Here is a 12,061-nt window from a genome sequence, read left to right on the forward strand (position 1 = left end):
TAGTAGTCCAAACAATATGTGCACTATATACAGAGACATCTGAAGCCAGATCTTTGTCGGCAGAAAATCTTGCCTGACAGCCATGGTCCCATTGTGAAATAGAAGTGTGCTTAAAGGTAGGGTAGGCGATTTTCGGAGGAGCTAGCAATAGCAAATTAGCTTTGAAAGCATGAGATCCCACCCTCCTTTCAGAACGTCTCCAAAGCTACGCCTTCTTCAAAACACATGAACGCACACAGCAGAGTTTGCAAAGCGGTACGAGACAAGAGATGCCGTTAAATTATCTCGTCTCAAAGCACATAACGTTACGATAATAATCAGGGCCGTCGCGAGCATGGTGCGAGGCCCAGTGCGAGTTAGTGGACGAGAGGCCCCACCCTGAGTCATGGGTTTGGTTGGCGTATGCCGGGACGCTTTTTATTTGATCTTTATTTGATACACAAACACATTTTAACCAGCGTGTTCAATATCAATAGACATTGAGGGAGACACACTCCACCAATATTAGATTTTCTTGATGCTTGAGCTTGACACTGTACCGCTCTGCATGTGGTTAGGATGACAAAAAAATGAATATGTAAAATGTTTAAACTGGTCCGCTTCGGCAGTCTAAAGGCCCGTTCACATCAAGGACGATAACTATAAAGATAACGATAAAGATATAATTCTAAAAATCGTTCTCCATATTAAAGAATAACAGAGTTCACACCACAACTATAACGATAAAGATATGAGGAACGATATCGATGGGATCACTTTCAGAACGATTTTTTTCCAGCTGTCAAACGATAAAAACACTGACAGCCAATCAGAATCCATTCTAGCAGGTCATCCATTTTCGCTACTTTGAAACCGCAGCGCGGGCGCGCTTAGAATAAAAAGACCATTATCGGTCGTTGGTGTGGACGCATATATAGTTATCTTTATCGTTATCTTTATAGTTTTCGTGCATGGTGTGAACGGGCCTTAACAGTGCGAATTCCAGCACAATGCTTCAGTTTTAATGGTGCAAGAGTTCAAGGTAACTATAGGCTAGCTAAACATAATAAATGTCAACTGTTTTATGATAGAAATGTTAAACGACCAACATCAATCCAGTTATCTACTCGACTTTTTTTTCCATTTTAATTTTGAAATGAATATAGCCTATATAATTTACGTGATTCTATTTCATGTAATTCGTTTAAATGTGACGAGACAAGAAACATTAACAGAGCCGTTTTCTGCATTTTAAGCATATGATTTGAGTGAATGTGTGCATATTTAAAAAATATATATTTTGAATAGTCGGTCATTTCATGAGACCTTCGTCAAATTTCGCAAGGCCCCGTAAAGCGCGAGGCCCTGTGTGGTCGCACACTTCGCACAGCCCTTGCGGCGGCTCTGATCATACGGAACGGTCAGGGTTCTGTCACCTCGGTCTAGTGTGTTTCTTGGTTTTGTGACAGAGCCCTGACAGTCCCGTGTTCTCCCAGACACTCTCCAGTCTTTGTCTGTGTCTTGTTGTGTTCTGCTCTGCACGGGGTGCGTGTTTCCACGGCCGTGCGCTTTTCTGTTGTGTTTCTGTCTTGTGCTGCGTCATGCAGCTAGTGTTTCTCACTGGTTGCGTGCATGTTATCTTGTTCTGTGTGAAGACGCGGCTTATGAGTTATTTAAGTTATTAGTTATTAGCTGCGTGTTCGTGTCTTGTTCTATGTAAGCTCATAACGATTGGTTATCGCTGGTCATGTGCTTGTGTGTGATTCATATTTGATGTGAGCACATGGCTTGTCTTTTTATGCTTCCATGCTCTCCTGTCTATTGTCTGACCCGCCCACCTTGTTATCTGTTCAATTTCCCCACCTGTCCTCCCTCATTACCTGGCTTGTTTGCTGTCCTATTTATTCCCCTTGTGTTTTCTGTCCTGGGCCAGATTGTTGTTGCACATCGTTGCATGCTGTTGTTACCCTGCCTGTCTGATGAGTCCTGTCGTGGATGTTTCTTGCCTGGTCAGTCATGCTGTGAGCCTGCCTACCTAGTCAAGTCTAGCATGTAGTGTTTTCCCCCACAGGGTAGTTTCTGTTTGTGTTTCGTTTTACTTTATATTAATAAAGCCCATATTCCTCTGCATTAGGGATGGGAAAATGAAGCACTGAGGCTTTCCCCTGATTTTTCCGGTGTTGTGCCGAATTTTGACCCCCTGCTAAATTATTACCGCCCTTGTTTAAGTCAGTACCTGATTGCCTAATCCTAACCCCACCCCTAATCCTAACCCCTCCCCCACAACTAATCATAAACCTACCAATACCATAGACAGTATATAAACTGGACACAGCGACCCCATTGGATTCAACGCAGACAAGTGAAGCCAAATAGAAGTTCTTACTTCCTGATGGTCGAGCGTACTGCGCAGACTCAAACTGAGCTTGACGACGTAGATGTGACGTGAGCAACCCGTCTGTCTTCTAGTAGCTGTGGCACGAGAAATCTGAATCATTCCCTTCCGAAACTTGCAGAGACGGAGAGCGTGAGTAGGAGGTGTCCATGATCTTGGAGCAGGAGCAACTTTTGCTAAGTATTCTGATTAATTACTTTGTCATTTTGCCTCCACGTCCCCCCGATTGCGCGCGAGCTTCTCCTCCTGTCCATACGGTAATTCTCTACTGTGCGACTGAGAGTCACGTGGGTATGACGCAATCGTTAGCCTATTTTTTACAAAAACTGCATCTACGGGGCCATAACGTAAGATACAAGGTAATGGAGCCTTTTATACATTTTCGTGTTTCTTTAGAAATAAATAATGGACAAATGGAGTCTTTAAACGCCTCAGATGTAAAGTTATTCGCTGTCAAAGTGACGCCAAAATGAATGGGAGTCAATGGGATGCTAACAGCAGGTGATGGTCCGCTAGCCAATGGCGGCGCCCGGGGGTACCTTAAAATAATATGAAACCCTGACCGCCTGACCAATACTAGGGGGGTAATAATTTGGAGGGGGTTGAAATTCTGCACAACACCGGCAAATGATTCGAAGCATCAAGAGTGTCGAAAACAGCGCCATCTTGTGGCAGGTCAAATTTATAGCAGCCATAAACCCGAGTGCATAGCACCGTTGTTTTATCTTAAGCACGAATAAAACCTTGACAATGCTAAATGTTCAGTTTTCTGATAATATAATTCACATATTAAAGTGTGGCAATAAATTAAATGTAACAATTGTATTAATACTAATTATATAGCCTAAATACCAACATTGTTGCTTGATGCAAGTAAATTGTTGTTTCTATGCTGTTTATATGGCAGAATATATGATCATGTAGGCTATAGGCTTATAAAAAAATAAAAATAAAATGTTAGTAAATGGACTTAAACTTCCAAAAACAGTAGACTAGTGGTCTGGGTTCAAACAAAACATTCAGACACGCAAAGTGCAGCATTCACGTGACTGGAAAGAAAGTGAGGCTTCGTTTTTCGTTGATCACTTGTTTCTCTGAAAACAATACGCGCTCAGACATGGAGCTTCATGAGAAATTGCTGCGTACTCAATACGCACTTTGAAGCTTGTCATATGTAACATCACTACTCTGCATCCTTCAGTCCTCACTTCAACCATTACATCAACCCGTGACACTGAACATAAGCAACTTAAAGAGCACTGATCTGTACCACATGCCTGCTGCAGATTTTTTTCGGTGTTGATAGTGTTGCATTGAAACATAAATTCAAGTCACAAACCTCTCTGAGTATAACGTTAAGAGTTTCCATCTCTTCCAAATTACGGTAGTTATTGCGTGAACGCAACATTAGATCGTTGTTTGGTTCAGGAGGAAGTGTAAAGGCGGCTGCTGTTTCGTTTGCGGTGCTCTGTGACTGATGTCTGTCTAACTCTGCGTAGCGTGCAACGTGCTGATGACGTGTGATGTCTGCGCGAAAGTATGGAAATACTTGAAACAGGAATACTTGAAACAGGAATGTTTCAATAAAATTACATTAAAGTATATTTCAGTTTACAGAAATACTTATGGCAGTACACCATATTTCTTTCATTATTTTAATATAAATTTAAACCATTAAACATTTTTATTTAATTAGAATTTAAGTGTCTGAAAACAGGACTGTAAGAAGATCAGTAGAAAAATTGAAAACTGGTAATTTTTCTGTCAGGACTTTAACCGTTTATTTTACGGCAAAGAAAAGAAGTTTAGCCAATTAGAAAATGATTTCTGCTGAAGCTGGTTAAGCTAGTTAAAAGACTGGTAGGAACACCAGCATCCCTTCCAAAACAAAACATATGCTGTTGACTAGCAATACTGAACATTTTAACAGGAATTTGTTTAGCATACTCAAGTTTCGTCATAGAGAATACCGCTCATGTAAAGATGTGGCTGTTCTTTCACCACTCTTCAGGAAGGCAATTCCACCCATCCTGCACATCTTTATTTTAATCTCTCTCTCACTCTCTCGTTCAATCTCTTTCTCTCTAACACTCTATATCCTCCTGAGGCCTATTAATGATTCAGGTGCATTGTGTTTTTTTCTTTTTTCACACATTGGCCTGGAAAATATCGGATGTTCATTCTGACTGCACAGCTCTCCATCGCAGGCTCTCTTTAGCTTAGACGCCAAAGGAACTATCAGGGGAACATATGGCCGTCATTGAAAATCAGCGCTCCAAAACAACAACAGGATTTTGTTACTATGGAAAAAGCGGTCATTAAACACAGTACTTGTTTTGATACTTCAACACAGATCCAAATCCCAGTCAACATCCGGTTTGGTTGCTTGGTTATGGAGGTATGACTGTAAAATAACAGTTTAAGCCATTTTAGAAAACAGTGAGTCTTTAAAAAAACAAAGACAACATGTGTAATGTCTGTAGATTATGAGGTTGGGAGAGGTAAACGCGCTGGCTGCTTTCTGCAAGCCTTCAGATCCCTCAGTGTGAAGGTGAGTTTGCACAGAAGGAGACCCTCTGGCATCAAAGTGGTGCCTGGAGTTTAGCCAAGACTTGGCATGGAACAATCCCTCTCTCCCTCCCTTCTGTATGAGTCACAGTGTGCGTGTACTGTACGGCAAAACTTTAGCATGCACATTCGGTGACATACTCAGCCTAATTTACTGGAAACAGAAGAGTCATATTACTCTTTGGCCTCATTGTACCGCCTTTTCTTTTAGGCAGAGAGACTGAGACAGAGAAAAACTGTTTTTTTGTGTGTGTGTTCTTTCATTGAAATGTGCATAATCACACAATCTACTGTATACAACAAACACATACACTTACAATTCCCATCACTTATAGAAAGTAGATGGAAACTTGCTTCACATATCCAAAACTTACACTTCAGTTTTGCATGCCACTGCAAGCTTCATTGTTACTATTGTTCACAGTAAGGGGAATTCCAATCCCCTAATCATTAAACTGCATAACCTGTCCCACACTTATGAACATAAATTATAACTGAAATCCTGCAGCTTTATGAGGAGTGACATGCTATTACTTTTCTAACATGCACTGTAAAAACATCATGTTAAATTAACTGGAAATTTGTGCCTGTATAGCCGTATGAGGTAATGTTATTTTCAAGTCTACTTGAACTACTCAAATCTGATTTTTACAATAAAGTGTACTAATAACCATAATAAAGGTAGCAAAATAAAATACCACAAATGTTCATGTTGCCTGTCCATAAAACACATAGTCATACACCAAACAAAACACCATCAGGGTAACACAGACACTAAAATAATGCAAAAAAACAAACCGAATAACAGACATGAGAAGAAACACAATTATAATCATAATGTGATGTGATGTCACACAGGGACCTTTTACTGTTTTTCACCATAAATTATATGGTTATTCATAGTTTTTACTTGCAAAACCCATACATTTGACAGTATTTTATAGTAAAATTACCTACACTCTGGTGTGCAAATATGGTTGTTGAATCAATTTTAAAGAACACTTTATGCCATAAAGGTTCTATATAAGGATACATGTCTTAAATGATTAAATAATACTTTCATGTTTAATAGGTTATTTACTATATATTATTACTTATAATAAAATGTTTACGAGCTGCTTAATTCATAAAATGTAATTAAAATGAAACATTTATTGAAGCTACATTAATTATTTAAATCTCAATCCATAAATTGATCCCATGATTGGAACCTATAGGTTCTTTATAACGTTTTCTTAAGAGTGTAGAATGTTAAACCATTTACAGTTTTTCCTTTTGTATATGGTAAGGTAACCAATTACCTGTTTTTTTTTACTGTGGTATTTTATTTTTTCTGTCAAAAGTTTTTCATTTCACCAAGTAGCCTACAACATGTTCCTGGATCTTATCTTTGTTGATCCTGGAACAACATTCCAATCTTCCAATCAGATTTGAGGGACAAGTTTACAGTTTAGGTCAAGTTTAGACTTAAAACCAGGGTTAGGTGCTTCCACATCAGTGTTATTCACATACAGTATCATTTCCCTCTGATGCTATAACTTATGAGAAGGGTTAGGATTAGGGATAGGGTTTGGACTACATTTCCAGGTTCAACTAAATATGTTGATTGTAGGCTACTATATGTTAGCAATAAGGTACTCGAGGCTGTGCTGTAACGTTATCGTGAATAAGTCACGGCTGAAGGGCGTTGTTAGGCGCGGCGTGAAGCGGAGTAACGTTACTAGCCTCACGATACAGCACTAGCCTCGAGTACCTTATTGCTTTTATAAAACGGTTACCACACAATACAAATATTAAAGCCAAAAAAATATGTATCAATGCAACTTTCAAGAAGTAAAATCACTAAAAGCTTTCCTTCCGCTGGAGAAAATAGTCCCACCCTGACTGTGAACAGCAACAGAAGTTATTATTTCGCCATTAGATGGCGACAAAGACTGTCTTAATGAGTGAGTCTGTCAGTAGTCAAGACCTTTATAATGAAAGGTCTGAAACTTGTGAACACGGAGACAAACGACTGTCGTGTCAGAGCACGGGAAAACCCCTTAAGTAACTTAACGTTAACTGTTAAAAGGACCGGATATCGCTGCGGACATTCAAACGGATTTTTATCACGAATATTGGACTGACCTGAAGGAAAATGCTAACTTACATCTAACGTTACTGTAAATGCAGGTACACTCGCTTACTCGAACTTATATTACTCTAACGTTATAAGCTTCAATGAACAATATTAATGAGAATGTGTTTATGTTGCTAAGAGTGGTTGCTAGGGGTGTTGTCTATACACAAGTACATAGAACCTTGGGTGAAGGTTATCGTGAATAAACCACAGCTATTGACTAATCAGAATCAAGGACTGGAACTAGCCGTTTTATAAATATATATAGATGTTAGCAATATTCAAATGTATATTAGCCTGGTATAACGTAACGACACCATTCTCACAGCAAAAAGCTGGTTTCTCGATTGACAAGCAATCAAAAGTAACGTTAGATGTGTATAGCCTTATGTTAGCATGTGTTTTTTTTTTTTTTTTTTTGCATGTTGAATGCAACTTGTAAATTGCAAATATTTATTTACAATATAATTGTTGTATTAGACAATTAGAGCTTGAGATTGTGTGTTCTTGTGTTGCTACCAGCCATCAGGATGTTTTCTTTCAGATGTTTATTTTAGTTCCAGTCAGTGTCATTAGTCACATGGCATTAAGATTCAGCTGACGGATAACAGATATGGATAGCTCTCTGTGGTATAATAGACCTCCTTGAGTTGACCTATTCCTGCTTTAGATCTTAGTTAAACATGGTTGTATTACAATCACTCTCCACCAGATGCCAGCACATAGTCTCTGCCTAAAGTTCAGTTTTTTCACTAGACAGGAAGAAACAGAAAAGAAAGGCGTAAACATGGGTTTGCCTTAGGGATGGTTGGTGTTTAGTTGAAACAGAAACACTACAGGAAACGTTTGATGGACAGTTGACAAGTCTTACATGAAGTATTCGGACAGATACATGGAAGAGGAGATGATGATGAACAGATAGACAGAAGACTAGACAAGATGGAAGGGAATGTAGGTTAACCTGAGAGAGGGAACATCTAAATTATAGAGGAGGGATGGGAGCTCTTGTGCATTCCAAGTTAGTGACACAGAGACCAATTTAAAAGAGGTTTCAAAAAGACTACTTTTGTATATGTCCTCACGATTAGGTCAAATAATGAGTCAAACTTCATCTGTAGGGTACATGTGCTAGTTGGGTCCTGAATTTATCTAAATCCTGTTTCAAACACAAGATTTTACCTTTAGATTAATCCATGTATGGGGATTTGCTTTGCGTGCATGTTCTTAAGTATGTTTGCATGAGTGTGATAAACGACATATACCTCATGCTAATCACAGCTGTCTAAATCTAGCACACACCTCGTGCTTCAGAAGGTATGCTATCCACAGCTGTGTGCTTGTGTGCGAGAATCAGTAAGCCCACCGTTAAAGATATAAATCAGTGCCCTTTAGTTGCCTATGTATCAAACCAGCCTCCTCCTTTGCTCAATTTCAAAGTAGAATTGAATAAGCACTGTCGGAGAGAGCCTTCAAAAGGACAAACAAAATAACAAATGTGTATTGATACAGAGAACCTTTTCCATGTGCTTTTGAGTATGCACATTGCACATGTGCGTGAGAAAGAAAATTGAGGTTATAGAGTTCAGAGTCCTACATTATTACCTGCAAAAGTGTGTGTACATGCGAGAGAGATGACAGGTGGACCTAATTATCTCAGTCTCATTATCCAACCACATTTGTGTGAAGACCCAAGAACAGCAGAGTTCACAGAAAGATCATTCACAGGGCAGCAACACTGAGGTAATGACCACCCCGTTGTGTATTCCACATCCTAGCCTAATTAAGGGACATTCAGTTTGTTATAAAATTGCTTGTCATATTCAAGTGCTTGGAATACTTAACCATGCAGTTTGTTCTCAGTCTTGGGCTTATGAATGTCGTGAACTGAACACAGTGAACGCTGCAATGTGAGAGTATCATCCTGGCTCTATTTTTCAGTTGTGACTGAATAATAAATGTAAATGGGATTATTAAAATTGGCATGAAATGAAAATTCACCTCAACCTATTTTGTGCATGTTATAGGTTGCATGATCTTAATGTGAATTATTCATCCATGTATATTCTTCATTTGTTTAGCTCAATAACTCTATATTCCCCGTGAAACAACAGACCTCTCTCTGGTTACGTATATGCCGGACTTCATTTAGTCCACAATAAACCCTGCCTATAAATCAGCTGCAAGCTCGTATTAAGATGTGCCTCCATCCAATCAACAACCGATGAATTGAAACTGCCCTACATTTTTTTTTTTTTTTTTTGATGTTTCACTTGGTATTTTGTAATATGGAAGAAATTATCTGTTGCTACTTCCGTTACATCGCAACTTTAAAGGTTGACTGTAAGATTATCAAAAAAGGATAATTTGAATTACATTTTGTCAATTACTTTTCTTGTTGGTGCCAGTCTATAAAGACGAGATGTGAGGTACAATATGATGAGACTATATATAATGTGAGTACATCAATTTTGAACCTGGGTTATAGCCGTCATTTCACCATCTAGATTTACTATATACCTGATATAGTCCGGCTATGAGTAACCCACTTTTAGCCAAAATAGCCTTGAATTTGGTTGCATGTCGTTTTTGCCTAAATAACTTGCTATTTCATCATGTAATCAAAGTCAACAGTGATAACAAGGTGTTTGGTTTAATTTCTTTGACATGTTCTATGTGTGTCCCAAATATTGCCTTGTTTTAGCCTAAACGTCAGGGCTTTTAAATGCAAAATTGCTTGCCAAAAAAGTCGCTCACCAGTCACCACACACGCTCCATAGGTGGAGAAGAGCGAGAGGGTGATAGAGCCAATTTAGCGGATGGGGATTATTTGGAGGCCATGTTTGATAAGGGCCAATGGATTTTGCCTACTCTTTACGAGAAGTACAATTGGATTTTTTAATGACCATAGAGAGAAAGGACCTCGTTTTAACGTCTCATCCGGATAACGGTGCTTGTTACGGTATAATGGTCCCATCGCTATACTGGGGCATTAGGGTATAGTGGGGCATTAGGGGCACTATACTGGGGCACACTGACCACCGGGTGAGCACCCCCTGCTGGCCTTACTAACACCTCTTCCAGCAGCAACCTGGTTTTCCCAGGTACTGACCAGGCTCAACCCTGCTTAGCTTCAGTGGGCAACCAGTCTTGTGCTACAGGGTGATTTGGCTGTAGCAATATCAAGATTACACACAGTGTGGGTCTCCCGCTCTCTGCCCTGAGGTAATTCCTTTTTCTGTACTCTGACAGAGAACAGAAATTAATAAAAGCACACTGAGAGATGTGTGTTAGGGAGTTGACATTTTGTATGTTTGTACTGTATGAGGGGCATTAGGAAATTTGGAAAGAACACTAGCAGATGACAAAATGGCAGGAAAAAATTAAAGAGAGAATGTGTGTTTGTCTATATGTGAGAGAGTGAGAAAAAGCATACTGGATTTGAAATCCATTTCACCTGCTGTATGTCTGTCACCATGATTCTTTAATGCTGATACAAACATGGTATTACATATTCTAAGCAGATATGCAAAGCACACACGTTTGTCATATTGTGGACGTTTCATGTTTTACTGAGCTATTCTCTACCCCCAACCTAATGCTTGCAGAAACCCTCATACATTATGGGGACCGTGGCTAGATCCCACAATGTAGGGATTTGTTTACTAGGTTGAGGCCTTCAAGGTCAGTGTGTACTCTCCTAGACCTGTGTGGAGAAGGTCGTAAATCTGTGTGTGAACATTTCCGTTTTATGAGTGTCATTCACAGTATCAAGCGAACATGCACTACATGTGAAACACACATGTTTGTTGTTCTGTCAAGGTATGGACTCCCCATTGACTTGGTTATCTATTTAAAAAAAATGTAATCACTTTACAATATTACAATTTTAATATTTATTGATTACATTTATCATTATCTAGTTAATATTGTTTTATAATATTTATTAATTAACATTTACTTAGATTAACAATGTGTTCATTGTTAGTTCATTGCTAACGTTAACGATTTGAAGCTACTGTACATTTTCCCTAGATTTTCATTAAGAAATTATTTTACATTTGAGATATTTGTTTAGATATGTTTATAAATTTGTTTTCTTATTTTTTAAGGGGGCATTTGGTCCTCACAATGTAGGTAACATCTGACACACACACAGAGAGAGAGAGAGAGAGAGAGAGAGAGAGAGAGAGAGGGGTTGAAGAGATCCTTTCGCAGTCTAGCAATTAACATATATTATTGCCTACAGATCAAATAGAAAATTCTAATTAATTCGATCAGGACAAATTCATTGTCTCATACAATAGGGCATGCCGATTTACAAAGCCATACTGCATCACATTAGAACACACACACACACAGTATGAGACTATAAATAGCCAGGGCACAGTAAGACTCCAGGATTGGGTAGATTACAGCTGGACTGCTGCGTCTAGCCGTCTTTTTGTGTACATACAGAATTAACCATCCCCCTCCCTCCATCTCTCTTTCTCTTTCTCGCTCTCTCTCTAAATACTAATTTACTCATCTCATCATTAAACAGTTCTGTTTGAAATCCTCAATCCCTCCATCTCTCCCTGGCTGAACTCAAGGAAAAACGGATTGACCCTCCCTCTTTTATACCCTGTCTGCATCACTGAGCTTTAGACAAATACATATAGAAACAGCCCAGTGCATGTATTATACATGAGTAAAAGAGAGAGGCAAAGATAAAGATATCACTTCATGGTAATTAAGCAAATATGCAGGTCAGGATGGAAAGAAGGTTAGGAAAAAGCACAGTGAAAGAAAGAGCGAGTGGGCGTCAGTGATTTCCAGATAACAAAGCCACTCCTCCTGTGTGTGTTTTTGCCACCAAGACAGAGGGAGGGACCAGAATGAACAGAATGACAGGAGAGAGAGAGCTTTCAAGTTTTGAGAGCCTCACAGGAATATCCTGTGGCGAGATCCCATGATTTTCCAGTATTGCGGTAATGAGTGTTTGTGCGAGTTTGGTTCAGTGG

This window comes from Abramis brama, assembly GCF_963993115.1.
Source record: "Abramis brama genome assembly, chromosome: 17".
NCBI classification, from domain to species: Eukaryota; Metazoa; Chordata; class Actinopteri; order Cypriniformes; family Leuciscidae; genus Abramis; species Abramis brama.